This window comes from Parasteatoda tepidariorum, chromosome 3 (genome assembly GCF_982258835.1).
Source record: "Parasteatoda tepidariorum strain Cologne lab strain chromosome 3, Ptep-v5.0, whole genome shotgun sequence".
In the NCBI taxonomy this organism is placed as follows: Eukaryota; Metazoa; Arthropoda; class Arachnida; order Araneae; family Theridiidae; genus Parasteatoda; species Parasteatoda tepidariorum.
The window spans coordinates 24,464,761-24,484,247 of NC_141757.1; the positions used below are offsets into that span (position 1 = coordinate 24,464,761).

The 19,487-nt window shown below is 28.2% G+C and overlaps 1 protein-coding gene across 2 annotated transcripts in view; it reads right to left on the bottom strand.

Annotated features, from left to right (window-relative positions):
• The window catches only part of LOC107443515 (uncharacterized), a 244,531-nt gene that overhangs the window by 169,638 nt on the left and 55,406 nt on the right, over positions 1-19,487 (bottom strand). The window lies entirely within an intron of this gene.

Here is a 19,487-nt window from a genome sequence, read left to right on the forward strand (position 1 = left end):
AATTAGAAAAATTTTTTCCTTCTTCTCAATATTTCCTAGTTTACTTAAAATATATTAAAAATTTTACACATACCTATGATGACCGTTTATGATTATAATAACTATTTACTGATAAAAAATGAATATTAATCTTGAATATAAGCTTATAAAGTAGCTCATCTCCTTACAAACAAATAAAATAAACTGTGTTTTTAAGTTCCACCTTTGAAAATTTGATTTCCGAAAACTTTTGTGACCAATGATTTTTTGAAACATCTGAACCTTCGATCTCCGGAAACTTCGGGATCACGGTTAGCGAAAAATCCGGAAATCCGGATTTTTTCCGGAGCACAATCAGCCCTGAATCTAGCATTTAAACGAGTATTCCAATACTTTCCGCCCCGTATTATATGTCTCGCACTGGCTTTACTTAATGGAAAACTAATTTATTAGATGAAAGTTCAGTTAACCCGGGACTTTTACTAACGTTAAGTAAAAAACAATCTATAGTTTACGTTAAACTTTACAAAAACATTTAAGATTCAGTTGCATAATAAGCAAATTTTCTTTCGTGTTTTACTGTGAGTTTAGGGCCCTCTAAGGCTGGATCCGTGCCCACTTTAAGCGGGGTGGGGGAGCGATTGAGATGGAAAAAAAATTACCAAGAATCTATTTAAATAAATAACCCCCAAGCGGTAAAATATTACCAGATTATAAATTTCATTCGCATCAAAAAATATATAAATAGAAAATAACAGTCGTTTTACAGATTTGGCTTTGATGCTTAACTTCCGTCTGTAGTACAAATGCAAATCGAGTGTTTGTTATCTTCATAATATTATTTATAATTGCTTTTTGTCATTTGCAGTAAGTAAAATAACTGAATAAGAATGCCTTTTTTCTCTTTTTTTTGTAGAAAAACTGTTTATTACAGTTGTATTATTAATACAGTTATATTATTGTATAGTTGTACACATATTTATTACAATTGTATTTAAAACTGGTAAAATAAAAATAGTCTCGTGAATTCTGCTTCATGATCACAATGTGAAGCAATATACACTATAAAATTTATACAACAATAAGCACAAAACGCTAAAATTTAAAATGTATCTTTTTTCTAAGTAATTTTTTAATAATACTAAAACAATAATTAAGTTTAATGAATTTAATTTAATTAAATATTTTAATGCATTTAGGGGTTAACTTTATTATTAACTATACATTTCTAAGTTTTCTTGAATTTCAACCTAACTAACGGCGGACGATGTAATATTTCACAATAAATCTGATTGCGGATCGCTTGTGTGGCAGACAACGAATTGGTATAGAAGGCTTATTGAAAAGCGTAACAAATATCAAAATATCACATTGTTTTTATTGTTTACAATTATCTATATTATATAAAACGCTAATACGTACGTATGTATCAATAAAACCGATGATATTTCTTTTCTCGCGCTGGCAACAGTTTTCATTTTTAATTGATAGAATTCGGAGCGCAAGAGCACGTAGTGAGCATCATATAGCTAATCTATATTATATAAAACGCTAATACGTTTTAATTGATAGGCTTCGGCGCGCAAGAGCACGTAGTAAGCATTATATGGCTAATCTATATTATATAAAACGCTAATACGTTTTAATTGATAGGCTTCGGCGCGCAAGAGCACGTAGTGAGCATCATATGGCTAATCGGGTGAATTCTCACCGAATTATCAAAAATATTCTCACAAAATTATCTTCATCGAAGCCGATGCTTTACATCCGGCGCTCAGTACAATTCGCGATCGCAACGCTCGAGTACGCCGTCTAGCGGGAGCCTGTAAATATCGGACATTAATTTATCACGTTTTCATTTAGTTCCATCAAAGTCATTGACTGAATCAGACGCCATTTTTTAGCAGCAAATAAGAAACAAAATTTCCCTAAGGAAAAGGCCGAAGAACTTGAAAAAAATCTCCAGAATATTAGTAAATCTTTCAGAAACAGAACACGCCAAACATTTGAAGAAAAATTCCTCAATAATTTTTAATTTCTATTATCAACAAACTTGCAACTGATGACTTCCGATTTCGGATACTGTTACAGATGTGTGTATTAAGGTAAAATGCATTTCTTCTGTCTTCAACTCATTACGAATTAAAGTGAAGTCAACATTGCTTTCGTCATTCCAGTGAATAAATATGAATTCAGAACATACAGAATTGTAATAGTTATAGCATATTCTTCTTCGTTATAGAATAGTATATATTTCTGTATCCATATAATTCGGAAAACAACAATAAAAAATTATCCAAGTTACTTGAAATAGTGCCATTTGTGCTGATTCTTAATTAATTTAAATCGTTTTCTTGGTAAGTTTTTTTTAATTTTGAAAGAATAAGTTCAACTAGAATTCAGCTATTCTGTTTTTAGCTACATATTCAAATTCATATCAATTATAAAATTTTGCTGTGTAGTATGTTATCTAAAAGTAATGAAGGTATAAACTATGTATCTATTATTTGAGAATAAAGTTTTCAAACAAGGAACTTATCATTTTGGAATTCTCCGGGAATCATAAATCAGGTAAGTGCAATGATTTTAACAATAAAAAATTTGCTTGTAAATATTTTTTTTTCTCATTTGATGATGGTTCTCTACAGAATGGTTTTTTACGTCTGATTAAGAACTATAAGAATAATAAAAAAAAGAAACAATATGAAAGTTTTTATTTCAATGTTAAGAATTCTTAAAATCGTTTTTTTTTATCCTAAGAATTCTTTATTTTCCGTTTTTTAGTTTATAATTTTTTGATAAAAATTGTTCTCAAAATACTTTTGAAAAATTAAATGGTATAACATTATGTGTTAATGTATACTTCTTGTATATTCCAATGTTTGAAATAATATGATTCAGAAAAGTATGGAATAAAAATTCGGTACTAACGTATTACGGCCACAGCCGCTACAGATTTGGCGGTTTTTAAGTGCCGCCAATCTACACTTAAAATTTTTGCGACAATTCATAAAATAAAACACTTTATTTAAAATCAAAATAGTTAATCGGATTTCGGTGGAAAATGAGCCGATATAGAGTTTAGCATAGATTCAAAACAATCATATCGCCATATGAACTCTGATGAATAAGATTCCAAATGAAATAACATTTCCAAAACGTACGTTTACCAAGATAAAGTTTTATGTTGTGGGAATTGGTACATTTTCGTTTTTTCGGTAAAATATTTCCCTCCTGAAAAAATAAAATTACATCTTGTTTTGTTTTTGGCAAATCCCAAAGACGAATATTCGTAGCACTAAAAATGGCGACAAAAAAGAATTGTTTTTTTGTTTTTGTTTCGTCAGCATTCTTTATTTTACGTTTCTTAGTTTCTAAATAATGATTTTTATTGAAACTTGAAATTTTTTGATAAAAATTGTTGTCAAAAAACGTTGTTTACAAAATTAAATTTCATAAAATTATGAGGCTTATGTATACTTTTTGTTCATTTTAATTTTTGAACGAATATGATTCTTAAAACTATAGAATGTTAAGTTTAAATGGGCCTTTCATGTTATATCATTAAATTTAGTAATACTATTTCTCGGGCATTAGGTTTTAACTCTTATAAGAATATACATATTTTTTTCTGTTAATGTACAAATATTTTTCCGATGTGTTTTGGATGTTTCTTCTCTAATAAAAAGAGATACCATTTTGTTTTCGTTTGCATAAGAAAGAAGATCAAGCATTTTTCTTTTTTAAATTTAATAAGCCACATTAAAGAAGGGACGTTGCAATGCTACACGCTACATTAACGACGTCTCCAGAGTAACTGAATGACGGTTCATATAGAAATCGCAGGTATGCGTCTCATACAACAACGCCCCCTATAGTTCGTTGCGATCGCGAATTAAGAAAAATATGCGAACGGTTTGCAATTTCAAATTAATATTGAAATGCACAGGTTTAGAATTTTCTACAGTTAAAAATTTTCGGAGCTTCAGTGTTCAAAAAAGTATACAAAACACAATGAAAAAATTTAGATTAAAAGTTGTTTAATTACCTATTTTACACTGTGTTAAATAGTTTGTGATAATAATTTTGAATGTGAAATAAAATAATGTGTAGTACAAAAGCACATTCATTAAGGGATTAATTATTTCTTTCGACTAATTTTTTATTAGTTAGTAACAGTTATTTATTTTTTTGCGAGTTATTAATTGCTAGTTTGTTTTCTGTAGTTATTAACTGTTATTTTTTGCGATTTCTTGTTAACTAGTTTTTTTGCTAATTATTAATTGTTAGCTTAATTTTTGTTAATTATCCTTTGTTAATTTGTTTTTTATATACTTGTTTTTTTAGTTATCCTTTGTTAATTTGCTTATTGCACTTCCATCTTATTTTAAGATTGTCAGAGACAAGACAATCGCCGACAAAGATGTTCACGCGGTTAAAGCGTGGAAAAATTAAAAAAAGTATATATATATATATATATATATATATATATATATATATATATATATATATATATATATATATATATATATATATATATATATATATATATATATATATATGTAATACAAAAATTAAATACTTTTGTATTAATAAAAGCATTAAAACTTCATTCCTTTTCATAAAATATCTTTAGTAAAGGATAAGGGTACAAATTCTATTTTGGGACTTCAAGGCTAAAAACATGCCAATGAATAATAATTAGATTTATACTTCAAAAGAGAAGTTATTTTAAGATCTTTCACTTCCATATAAGGAAAGATTAAACGATTTGCTATGAGTAATAAATGAATTGATGAGGCGTAAGAATACAGAAAAAGGCAATATGACTAGCCTCTTCACAACTTGTAATCATCCTATAAAACGCAGGACCGAATGTTTTTGCGTGGCTTTTTGTTGTTTATCATGCTTAAATAAAATCCGTCAACTTAGACGGGATATGTGTTCCCCCTCTCCCGCTTTGGAGAGGGGTTAAACTGCTATATCACCATCGTTTAGTAAAATAACATATTATGCCGAAGCTGGACTCCTTAATCATGCTGCTTTGACTACTAATTAAGTAAAACAATAACGGTGTGGATACACCGTTATTATATATATATATATATATATATATATATATATATATATATATATATATATATATATATATATATATATATATATATATATATATATATATATATATATACACACTTTTCTGTAATTTAAACTTTACTCATAATAAAAATAGCATTATATTTTTATTGTATCATTTCTAATATTTGGCGGCATATTTTAAGAATTTGGCGGCACACAAAAGTGCCGCTGCACAGTGGTTGAGAATCACTGATCTATAGTATTAGTATATTACAGTAATCTAACAGCTGTTGAGTAAACTTTTTTTTAATCAAAAGAAACATTGAAATAGCGTATACTTTATCTAGAACAAGTCTAAATACTTAAATATTACGAACGTTGTATTTCGTTTAGTATTTTCATTAAATAACAGAATGTTCGCCATTTTTAATAGAATTGAGATAGTGCTGCATGAGGAAACTCATTCAGTCCTCCACCTAAAGGTTAAGTTCAAGATTTATTATTATTTTGTTTTTATACAAACCTGTACCAATAGAGGGTTTTTATAGCTGCTCATTTAACAAGCATGATGTCATGACAGTTTTTTTCCCATCCTAAAGTATCTGAAGATATTTAAAGTTACAACATTATAGTTAAAGTGTAACAGCTCGGTATCACTCCATAATAAAGAGCCATACATCTATCGATAAATCTTACATGATACACATGTATGTAGAATGTTGCATATTACACTACGCCTCATTTATTGTAGCTCAATAATATAGTTCTGACTATTATGAAATTAGACAAAAAATATACTTTTTGAAGTTATACTTCTTATGCGACTTCAACAAGGTTGCGTTAAACGTTTAACACTACATTTTTATTGGCCGGGAAATCACGTGGTAGGATCCAGTTTTCCCTCATTCATTTCCAGATTGTTTTTTGGTTCTCACTAGCATAAAAATAATAAAAGTATTGTTTTTCTATAAATAATTTTTTAGTTTGTTTTGATACACATATAATTTAATAGGATAGTATTTTTTATTTTCAAATTTAGTGGATAATAATTGTAAAAAATGAGTGAAAACAATCCCACGGACAATGCGACGGATTTAAGGTTATGTCAAGGTACGTTTCTTGTGAATATTAATTGATTGTTAGGTTTTCTCTTCTGAAATTACATTATGACGCATTCACATACATTATTAATACAAATACATTTTCCAGGGCGAGACGATGAGGCAACCACAAGCACTTCCACTGGTTCAAGAGGTTCACGAGGAAAACATGCACAATATTACCGTGATTACAGAGCACGGAAGCGAGCGGAGCAGGAAAAAGAGTCGTTGAATAGAACTAGTGATCCTTCTACGACTGCTGATTCTTCTACAATTAACGTCGCAGTTTGCGAAGTTTAACTTCTTAGCGCGGAGGGACTCCACGCATTATTTTGTATTTATTTACTTACTATTTACTTATTTATCTTTTCATTTATTCATTTGTTTTTTCTTTTATTCATTTATTTTATGCATTTTATTTATTTTGCATAAGCATACTTTTTAAGAATAATCTTCGAATTACTATTAACAATCGAATCATGATTGCATTTATATTAAAAAAAATTGATTACACGAAGAAATAAAGAATATTCATATTCTTTATACCTTGAACGCAAGCCTCTAATTGCTAATCCTAAAGGTCGTTTAAACTATTCGCGTCATTGCGTTCACACGTAGAAAAAAAAGGGGGGGCTTTCTATGATTGCCGTGAATTATATTTTTGCCACGTGCACTTAAAACCTTCATCCATTCTCAAAATGGTCTAAGACAGTTGCTTAAAATCCCTCAATATTCTGAAATCACTTAAAGATAGTCACTTAGTACTTTCATTCTGAATGCTACCAAAGAGTGCCAATTAGTACCTTCATCCACTGAGATTCCGTAAAATAATTTAATTTTATATCATTATAAAAATATTTTTTTTTTAAAGTTATAAAAACTAGAATAATCACCGTGAAGTTTCAATTATTTCAAGACTATAAAAGTAGAACTTTCATCCTCTTAGCCTTTCAACTATTTAGGCGTGTTTTTATTTATAAAAAAAAAAAAAGAAATTGCATCTTAATACACATCGTTGTCGTCAAGAGATTTTTTTTTTGTTGCCAAGTGACGAACGATTAAAATAACCTTCACCTAAAAGAGATAGCTTTAGTTCGGCAAAATTTTTGTGCTATTTTTAAAACATAACAGAAGATACAAAAATAAACTACAAAAAGAGATAAAAAGAAACACAGGGTGTGTTTCAAAAATTGTAAACGATGCATTTCATGATGCTGCGATCATAAAATATTTAGTTGTGATGAAATCAACAGCAATTATTTACCAGTTAAAATGTTGCCGTTTCATTGTTGCGTATTACATGTACATTCTACCTAGACTATTTATTTTGAAAGGTAAAAATAAAAACAAAATCGAAAGGTATAAAATTTAGAATCCTTGTAAGACAAAGAGTGAAAATTTTGTTCTAATTCTTTCAGGATAGTAGTTTGAAATTCATTAATCGCTAAAATTTTCAACTATGAGTAACTAAAAAATTTATGTCGAAAATGAAAATTGCAAAAGAAAACAAACTGAAATATTTATGATCTATTTTGAAATCGTTAAATGTTTCTGTTTCATTTTCAGAATCTCATTAACGCGTTGAACGCCACGCTAATTTTACATGACTTGCCCATCTGATCACGGTAAATAACTACTAACTAAATTTGCAAATATTTGACGGATTTTGCTATTTTTTTTAGAAGGTTTATCATGACATATCTGACAAAAGTGGTGAATTATATAAGCCTACGAATTGTTTAGAAATAGTGATGGATAAAAATCTACTAAATTGAATTTATTAAACCAAGAATCATAATAATTAAGTAAATTTTTAGTAAATTTTCGGCAATTCCATAAAAGAGTGTAAATTTTATAGTTCTATATCATGTTATACGCTGTCAGCCAGCTATTTTTCGCGGCCTATGTGAAAGGTCAGTGTCAGCAAGCGGTGGCAGACGCAGCCTAAATGTAATTTCAGTGTCAACCACCGGTGGTTGACGCGGCCTAAATGTAATTTCAGTGTCAGCCACCGGTGGTTGACGAGGACTAAATGTAATTTCAGTGTCAGCCACCGGTGACTGATGCGGCCAAAATTCAAAGTCCAGTGTCAGCCATCGATGGCTGACGCGGTGCTCAACGGATAATTGTGAAAAATCTTGCAAGCAAACTATTTTGTCATGAGCGACATAAAAAAAAGTGCTAATAAAATACGCGCATATTTTATTTTTAAAAACGAAGGGAGAAGCATTACTATTTTTTATAGTAACATCAAACTCAGTGAAATGAAAGTTCACTGAGTTCATTTTATTTTACATTTTTTTTATTGTTTATGTAAATGTTGGTAAAGATGATAAAAAATGATTTTCGTTGGACTATGAAAAACCATAAGCTTTGAATTGAAATTCATTTTTTAACAAAAACATTTATGAGGAAAAAAACTCACCTGACAAATTTTAAACTGTTTTTTTACAAAAACGCATTTGGGTTACTAACAATTGGATTGTTTAATTATCTATATATGTATTTCTCTTACACGGCGACAATAAAAAGCCTCATTACAACTCACCGAATGGCAACGCTAGAAAATCGACCAATGATTGCCGCTAAAAATGTTACATGCCAAATCTAGCTGAGATGACTCAACATATAGCGCTTATAAAAACGGAATGTAATATCAATCATTTCAATCGTATTTAAAATAAAAAGCTCACATTTTAAATGTTGAAGATAGATTTGAGAAGGATCAGTTGGTCAAATATTTCAACGGGTCAAATTTCAGTATATGAGAAATGATAAAAAATGAAGTCCGTTTTAGTTGTAATATTCTGTATTAAAGATTCCTTTTTTGCAATAAAACAATATTTTGAGAAGAATTCTCTTTTTTTTTCAATTAATTACTTTAATTTGTGAAGAATTTAATAACTTTCTCCTGTACAGGCACTTGAAATATTTTGGTTTAACAAAACGTTATTTACAAGTACAAAAGTGTACCAGAATGAGCACAAATCAGAATTTTTCTGGTAAGAAAGAGAGAAAAATTAAATAAATTAATAAAAAAAAATTCATTAGTCACCGATAACAATATTATCAAGAGCTATTAATTCAGTGAAAGACATAATTAGATTTCTTTGAGAGTTATAAAAATTTCCAAAAAATAAGGGATAATGACTTTTTAATTAAAATACATTTTGATTAAAAAGTCCAAGAGAAACAACTTTTTTTCCTTTCTATTATGAAGTATTATTATTGTAGAGATTGATTAAATACTTAATTCAGGTTTATTTCAATTTTGCAATGTTTCGTATGAAAAAAGGATCCAGTATAATCTACGCGCTCAGAAATATATTCTTTCTCAATATTTTTTTTAATTTTCTATTAATTAAATTTCCGCCTTTGTCTCAACTCTCGTAACATTAACTTAAAAACTAAAAAGGAAAAAAAAAACTCATAGCAGTAATTTCAAACTGATGAAAATGATTTTAAACTGCTGCTTTTTTTTAATTACTTGAATAAAGAAAAATTTGCCTGAAGTTATTAGAAGGAAAAAAAAATTATATGCCAACGTCAATATTACGCCTATTTGTAGAACAAAAAACTCCCTAGTATTCCATCGATGCAGAATTTTGTGTTTAAGATTTTGTTGCGGCACAGTTTTTAAAAAAATAATTAGTAGTAAAAAATATTTTTAAAAAAAAGACTATTACAACCGCTATTTCTAAATTGAAATTCAAAATTCTCATTTATGCTTTTTTTCAAACTTAAGTAATGATAAGGAAATGAGTCTTTATCATTATTTAAAACTCTCTTCTTCACAAACTCTCTTCTAAATTAAATCTCATTTCGGTTGTGGCTTAAGAAAAGGTCAAGTTTTTTCGAATTTAAATTGCTAAAAGTGAATGAGACTGCGTGTAATTGAGAGGAAAGAACCTACAAACGTAAGTCTAGCGTAACAGAACGATAGCTAAAAATCCATGTTCTCTTAAACATAGTGAGATTAACTTAATGCATGAACAGGTAATACGTGAATGCAACTGCTATAATCTGAGTGCATGTTTAAGGTCTATTTAAAGTCATTCGAAAGTTGTTCTGTAAAGCAGTTGTTCCCAAATGGTATTCCGCGGTACCTTAAGAGTTCTTTTGAAGAGGTTCCGTGAGTTATTTCCTTTTTATAACCAATAATGAATTTCGAAACCTCGGATTATATTTACATTCAACCGATAATTCATAATTTATTTAATCTTTCAGTTGCTTTTATGAAATTATTTCAAGTAACATGCCGATGAAATGGAAATGGCATTTTCTAAAGGAAAGAAAATATTTCTGACAGAAAATATAACAAATTGAACAAATTATAGAAAAAACCAAGCGTTTATAAAATATTCCATTAGTATTTCATATCGCGCTTTTCAAATAACTAAACTGTTCAATAAAGAAATATGTTTCAACGTTTATAGCAGTTATTATAAGTTTTCGTTTCGAAGTAAGCCATAATTCGACTTATTTTAATCATATTCAGCATTATTAAATGTATGGGGCCGTTCAAAAAGTACGTACATCCCGAAGGGGGGAGGGGATTTGCTATTTCGTACGGTTTTGTACGATGGGGGGGGGGAGGTATTATACAAAGTACGTACATTATAAGCATACACCAAAGATAAAGTTGGATTTAAAACACAATTATTTTATTTTTTATGAAAAGGGGGTAGACTAATAAAATGTACGTACTCCAAGGGGGAGGGGAGTAAGACCTTATGTACGGTAATGTACGAAGGGGGGAGGGGGTGAAAATTTCTCTATTTTTGTGCACGTACTTTTTGAACGGCTCCTATATTGGAATTACTCTAACGCAGTCTAATTAAGTAATTCTTCGAATATGTTCTAATTAGCTAAAATAAGCCGATCGTATTAAAAATTAATTTACGTCCCAAAGAGACAATAAAATGTGTTTTTCTACAATAAAATGAGTCCGTTGCCATTATTAAATTTTATTGACAGAAAAAAAAGTTAAACATTTCAAAACTGTCGAAAATAATTTTACTATAATACCATCAAAATAGGTTAAAGTCTTAAAAAGCACATACTTAAACACCCGTAAACAGAACATGCACACTTTTTGTTCCGAACTTAAACATTAAACTGCATCATTGCGACTATGGATGGCTGATCGTGTAAAGCTAAGGGTGGTGGCGCAAGTGGTAAAATTGCTCTTTCTAGACTTCCGGGTTACTGCTTCCGATATATTTTTACGCCGCAGATTGAAAAAACGAGCCATCATATTATTGCATCATATCTTTTGCAGTATTTCACATGTACCGAGTTCTTTCTTACAGCCAAACTTCAGCATTATCATATTAATATTATAATCATTAGAATATTTTCTAATTAGGCTAACTTAAAAAGATATTTTGGCGACATTTTATTCAAATGTAGCCAAATAAGGGATGAAACACTAAACATGGCAAACCTTAAGAATTATTCACAATGAGATATTAACTTTCCAAAAATTTTTTTGGCCTTACGACCTCTGAGAATCAATACATTTCTGAAAGCTCTTATGAATGGTACAATTATGTTTAGATTTGAACCCAAATTACAATAACAAAACTGCATAGAATATTAGGCTTGTTCACACATCGCCTCGTAGTCATAACATAAGCGGAGGGATACACCGGAAATTTTCTAACTTTCTTCCGGTTTAAGTACGCTTGTTATTGTTTACATTAGACCACCCATCCATACGCTTGTTTCAATCCTGTTTCCTTTTTTTTAACGTTTTAGAAAATAACAGCTTTTGCCCTTAAAAGTAAATAAAAGTGTTTTTCTTCTAAGTTCAAGAAAAAAATAATGAAGTTTTAATATTAGAATTTCCTGCTGCACTTCCTTAACCCCTTGACATACGAAGACGTCTGGGAGACGTCATTTGTTTCTTGTGTCAAAACAATAATTGACGTGTCTGAGACTTCTTCAACACAGAGATGCCAACTTGCTCCGGACAGCAAATAAATATTTTAAACTGGTAGTTTATCAATTGTGATTCTTGGTTTAATAAATTCAATTTAGTAGATTTTTATTCATCACAATTTCTAAATAATTCGTATGTTTATATAACTCACCACTTTATAGGAATTATCTTATGCTATACCTTTTAAAAAGCAAGCAAAAATAGTCAAATATTTGCAAAATTTAAATGTAGTTACTTACCGTTTCTTTTTTTTTTTAATTATTTTGGCGTGTCCGGAGCAGTTGGCATCTCCGTCAACATTCCGTTGCAAGCTGTTGTTTACAATTCACTCAAAGAACATTTCTATATCAATTAAATGATATGTCAAGGGATTAAAATGTATTTACAAAGAGACAAGAATAAAAGTAAATCAAGAAAGATTAACTAAAACGATATCGTAACTCAGAAATCTCAATAGATTCTAAGAGCTTAAGAGTTTCTTAAATTAATAGAATGAAAAATTTAATTCCATTTTATTAAAAATTTAATTCCAATCAAAATTAATTCCATTTTTCGAGATGTAATAAATGAACAAAATATAAAATCGGTGAAATTGCAAATATTATGTTTTGGATCGATGCTTTATTTGTTTTATAAAAGTACTTAAATTAACCGTTAAGATTTAAAGCTTTTCGGGAGCTTCAATATTAATTTTAGTATTGAATATTTTCAATATAATATTAAACTAGTTCAATTTATTTTGAAAACTTAAATTTGCAATTAGAAAACAATAAATATTACATTAATAAATAAGTGAATATTAAAATATACGTTTGAAAATACTGCATATTTTAAGTAATTAGATACTTAAAATTAAATGCTAAAGAAGAATGTACTGAATGTAAAAGTCAGAATGTAAAAGAATGAAAAAAAGAAGAAGAATGTAAAAGTCATTAATTTAATTGTTACATTTAATTTTTTTTAAAGATCTTATTTCATATTCTGTTAAAAACTGTGGTCTGCAAAACATACATAATATAACATCATCAAAATATAATAGATGGGTGTGTATTAAAAAGATTAATTAAAAAATAGAAACGAAAATAGTAACAGTAAAAGTAAAAAATCTAATAAAAAATAGAAGAGGAATTACATTTTCCTTAAATGTAGTTGTGAGTTTAACGTACAAAAAATTATCAAAATGTAATAGAAGGGTAAAAAATAATACCTTAACATAATAATCCTCAAATATAAGTGTAAGTTAAACATGCAAAACCTTATAAAAAAATTAACAGAAAGGTAAAAGAAAAAATATAAAAATCAAACATGCAAAACGTAATAAAAAAATAATAAAATGGTTACATTTTCCTTAAACGTAAGTATAAGTTTAACATTCAAAACTTTATTAAGAAAAAGTAGTAGAAAGTTAAAAAAATTATTAAATACTCTGTATCAACATGCAATTAAATAAGTGTCGTCATAAGTAAAATTTCGTCTACGAGCTATAGATGAAAATATTGAAAAAGTGGATCACATTTTTATTCCCGTATAAAAATAACATATTCTAGAATTATATAAGTTTCCATTATTTATTATTCTGACTGCAATAAAGTTAGAACCAATAAAAAAAAATTAAGAGCAGTAATGCTTTGAATCCCTTCATCCCTATAGATCTAAATCTCTGTTTCTTTCAAAACCACAAATACTTAAACTTTTAACTTTCGGAAATTGTCACCTAATGACACTCCTTATTTAACCTCATTCATCTCTTGGGCAATATTCTTTTTAATTTTGCTTAGAATAAAATCGAAGTAAGGAGCTTATATTTATTACTTCATACAAAATGCAATTGATAGAGACAATATAGAATAGGAACTGTTGTATAATTAAAATTCTCCTTCACTTTTCTTATCATAATAAAAGCAGATTTCTATCATAATATGAAAGGAATACAGAGGGTAACTGCAGAAAAAAAAATTTAACTTTTACTTCATGCACTAAAAAAGCAGCTTTGTTTCACATTATTCAAGCAACTTTCTTCTTCAAAAGAAGAAATCAGATTGCTTAATGTAAATTCTGGTTGGTAGGTACTTCATTTACGTCGCACTAGGGCTTATTGGCTACAGTCTGGGTAACATTCCTGAGGATGATCCGAAGACATGCCATCACAATTTTGATCCTCGGCAGAGGGAATGGCTTTGGTAGCACGACGATCTGCGCGGGAGGTCGTGCTGTTTACAGTAGAACAGTTTAAGAAGGACCGATACCGCGCGCCAGGGTTGCCAGACTCTGAAAATAAAAAATACTACGACTTCATCCGAAAAAATACTACAAAATACTACATGTCTTAAGCGCTATCTACAGGACTTTTTTGAAAGCTTATGCAGACGAAAACTGAGACAGACGATTATTATTATTATAATTAACATTATTTATATCGTCTGGCTAAAGTTTTTTAGAATTATATTTAAATTTATTTTAGTTGAGGATAAAATAATATTATAATTGAAAAACAATTATCCTTTAACAATTATCTTAAAACAATTATTATCCTTTAGTGCAATTATACTTCAGATATACGTGTAGTAACTAATATTTTTATCAGCAACTTTATCTTTTGAAGAATAAACAAAGAGTTGTGTGTATCATAATAATGTATCTTGTGTATCATAAACGATTTATTTCAAAGTTGTATAAACTTGAACCTAAATGAAAAAATAAAATCTCATATTTTGTCTCACATCCTACATGGAAAAGAAAAGTAAAATATACTTAATCAACGTGCATAAGAAACAATTTATATTATAGTCTACTAGTATAAACGAACTTTTATTTTTCACAATCATCACTAGATACAGTGACTAATAGAAAATAAACTGTTGGATTATTTCAGAAATTGTTTTTTACTTCAAAACTAGAGTGGCACTTTTCTTTGTTTTAGGAAATGAAAATAAAATAAATAAATAAAATTTTTAAAAAAACTGAAAATACCACATTTTAAAAAAATACTACGAAAAATACCATACCCCTTTTTTTTGATGAAAAAATACTACCGTAGTATTAAAAATACTACGTCTGGCAACCCCCCTGCCGCGCGCGTACAAGCAGATCATACCGAGGATTGGAAGCAGTTGGCGAAAATTTCTATTGGCGTTAAAGGAGCGTCCTCGACAATCGCCAAACAGCTGTGTGCTTATGTTTTCGGTATCATTCACCAAGTTAGATATGGGTGCGACATTTCATAGTTTCAATTAAGCGGATCTTCATTAAATTCTTCTGCATTAAATGAAATATATGGCGTATTTTTTTGTTATAGCGCCGACATAATTGTTTGTATCTGTTAACTAAATTGTGTTTATAAGCGTTTTTTGCAAGGTCGTAATAAAACTAAGATAAAAAAAAAAATTATATATTATTACCTCCATAACCGCTTCTATACTTTCATAACTTTCATTAAATATATTTCAAGTAGTGAACTTCTTTTCCTACTCCTCCACTAATTAAAATTAATAATTTCACAATAACTTTAATCTTTAATAATGAAATGATTATTACAATAAAGTTTGTTTACTTAAAAGATCTCAATTCTTTTTTAATTGTTTAGCAGAGACTTTGTTTTCAATTCTATATTCATTAATTAAACTTAATGGTTCTGCTCGATAACCATTTACAATTTTTTTTAAATTTTATTTAATTTTCAGTTTTTTGAAATTTTTTAAATATTTTTCGACGTAGAGATTATTTAGCAATAATGCGAAAAGCTGAAATTTATAAATGTATAATATTTATAAATGTTTAAGAGAATTTTTAGCAGCTATTTTGTACTAATTGTTTTGGTTGAAATGTTCATTATACACAGTTTTATAATAATAATCGTAAAATTCATTGAACAATTTAATATTACATTTTAAAATGAAAGTAGAGTTTAATAATTATTTCATTTTATAATTGTAAAATGGTAGATAAGTAACTTTGTCATGAGGTTTTACATGATACGAGAATATTATATGATTGCTTTATAATGAAAGAACAAACAATTTAAGTTGTAAACTTTTTGCGGAAAAGAAAAAAAAATTAAATTTTTTCCTGTCATCAGTGTTAGCGATTAGAGAGTCTTTTATCTTATAAATATTAAGACAATATTGTTCCCTTTTCAATAAAAATGCATTTTGACCCGAAAAAAAATTACTTGAATTCTGTCATATTTTTGGATTTTGTCAATCACTATATTTATTTATTAAAAAAAACTCTTATGAACTAATTATAAGTTGAACTAAGTCTTAAATGTGAGTTCTACAACATATAATTTATTTAAACTCATTACATACATCTAGCCTCTGTTGTCGCCAATAGCTCAATTTTAAAATATAGTTTTTTTAAATAAATTTCCTGATATTTTCCAATGAACAATAGTGTGAAGTTCGAGAATTAAAAAATTGTGTTTAAAAAAGTTGTTAAAAATTATAATTATTATTAATATTTGACAACAGAAAGGTTTTAATTAAAGGTTGACAATTTTTTTAAATTATGTTATTTTTTTAATTATGTTTTTAATTACTTAATTCATTTAACAGTATTTAGGAATTTGTAAATATATGTTTCGTATGATCGTTGCAGAACAACCTGTATGCAATATATGTAAATAAAATATATTTTTAAAATTGTGCATTACTAATTGCATTTATTATTTGTTTTAGGATTTCATTTTCCAACACAGGTGTCAGCACTTGATTTTTTTCTTACTGATTCGGAATATTTTTATATTATTACTTTTATTAACTGTAACTTTCATTTTACTTACATTTATTTATATTGTGTCTTGAAGGAGGCGTTTCATTAATTGGTTTAAATTTTATACCTTTTAGGTGTGATTCATTTTCAGATTTTTAGTGCTTTTAAATTGTGATCAAAGTTATATTTTTGTCTTTTTATTAAGGGGCCTCGGGGCACTGTTAGTTTTGGTTTAATCCACTAACAACAGAAAGGCTCCTGTGTGTTTGCAGGCAGTGTGCCCCCTGTTCTGCAAACACACATTTATATTTTAATTTTAATTATTAGGAATTCATTTATGTCTTATTTCTATTATATAAACCAATTTGGTTTCAGCTTCCTTGCGCGCTTTTCCAATTTGACTTCATGATTTAATGTTTCAACATATGTTTTTATTTTCCTTTTATGTATCAATATTGAATTAGTAAATTGAATTTAATGTATGATTAGATTGCATTTATTATTCTAATACTGAAAGAGTATCAAGGTATCTATGACCTCCATAATAAATGTAGTATTTACGGACTTTTATTTATATTAAGGAATGGAATCAATTTATCACGAAGTTAAAGATCTCATCTCATTGCAAAAAAAGTAATTTAATAAATATTTTTTTTTTTACAATAAATGCCTCTAGTAATGAAACAAACGCTTTCAAACTAATAAAAAACGCAGTCGAAACTCACATAATAACTTACAATTGTTTTCTTAATTTACATTTAATCAATTCTCACTAAATCAGATACAATTAGATATCATTTATATGAAATCAGACATTTTGATAGATTCAAATTAAGTTTAGGATGAATAAATAACATTTAGAGTTTAAAACTAGTGACATGGGTCATTAAAAAAAAATCCCTTCATTTGTAAATTTTTTCCCTCTTCAAATTATTGCACATATTTCTTTTTTCACAAGCGAACTTCCGATTACTTTGAAATTTTAAAAATATAGATTATTTCATTTGCAAGAAATTGTTACTTTAAAGCGTGATAACATTTTTGGATACTCTAATTTTTTTTCTAGTAAATAATATGTCTTTGTTAATTTCTAAAAAAAATCTTCATAAAAAAAAGTTTACATTATTCTTTTATCAAGATTGATTTAATAGAGAATATCACTAAAATAAAACAAGTTTTGTTTCTTACAATAAAAGTTAAATAGAATTATTTCTTCAAAATAGCGTTCCAATAAAACATGGTTCATCATGGTTCAATAAAACATCAGGCGTTCCCTTGTCTTCTAGGCTGGGCTCAAAACTAAAGGTTACGGAGTGGAACTTTGGTAGACGGAAAATTAAAATTGGGTCAGCTGTTCAACAACTGTTATAAAACAGACAAGAAAAACAGCTAGTAGTTAACAGGCAAGGGGTAAAAGCGAAGTTGAAAATAACCAAATAACTAAAAAGTTGAACATTTTAATAAAATGGTAACGAAAATTCATTATGTAATTCTTTTAAATTTAATCTTTTTCTTCCACTGTAAGACTGCCACTGAAAAGTTACAAACTGAAAAGTTACAAAGCATTGAATAACCATAAACCAATATAAAGTTTAGAAAAAAGAACGAAGTCGTTTGGAACTCAGTTATAGATGACTGCAAATTGGATGAGAAAACAAGAAACTCGCCGAAAGCTACATGCTAAGCTTCCTTATTAGTAGAGCCCGGATTTTGATGACCTAAAAAATCTCAATTAATGCCCTTAAAAAGTGCAAAAAATGCCCTTATGAACTGCAAAATATGCCCTTAAAAGTGCAAAAATGCCCTTAAAATGCGAAAATTGCGCTAAAAATGCCTTATGACATGACCTAAATAGAAGTAAAAATATTGAACTAAAACAATGTTTTACTCTTCAAAATTATTATGAGTCGTTTCAAAAATATAAAGCAATGCAATACTTGTTCTACGTTCATTAAAGTTCGACAAATATGTTTTATATCCAAAAATAACAAAAAAAGGAAAATATATTGACTCCAAAACATTTTCATTTTGTATAGAAACTTAAATGAATATAACAACTTACATCTCATAATATTACTAAATATCAGAATTACAGTGGATTATTAAATTTTTTTTTAATATTTTGAAATGTAAACGAGCGTCTCTTGTCTGAAAACAAATTTTTATACCAGGAGAAGCTTCTTTCAACGTCTACTGATGTTATTGGTGCGTACTTGAAAAGGACGGTCACACTTACTGACAATTCTTCTTCAATTTGAAAAGATGTTGCTTCACCTGTTAATATCCTAGAAATTTTCTTCATTGTTTGGAAGCCAGTGTAATAATAAAAAATTATAAAAAATAATAAAAATTAGAAAAATTTAACAAAAAATTTAAAAAATGCTTTAAAATGCAAAATACGCCCCAAAATTTTAAAGAAAATGCCCTATAAATCTCAAAAAATGCTCTAAAGGACATAGAATGTCCAAAAATGCTAAAAATGCAAAAAAATGCAAATGTCATCAAAATCCGGGCCTTACTTATTACTAATTTCTCATTAATTCAAATTCAATAACAATCACTCAAAATTAATGGATTAGGATAATTTTATTCAAACATTGTGGTTCAGTGGTAAATGTAAACTGAAACTGAGAAAGTGCAGAAAAAAATAATAATAAATTGTGTGCGCTCAGCGC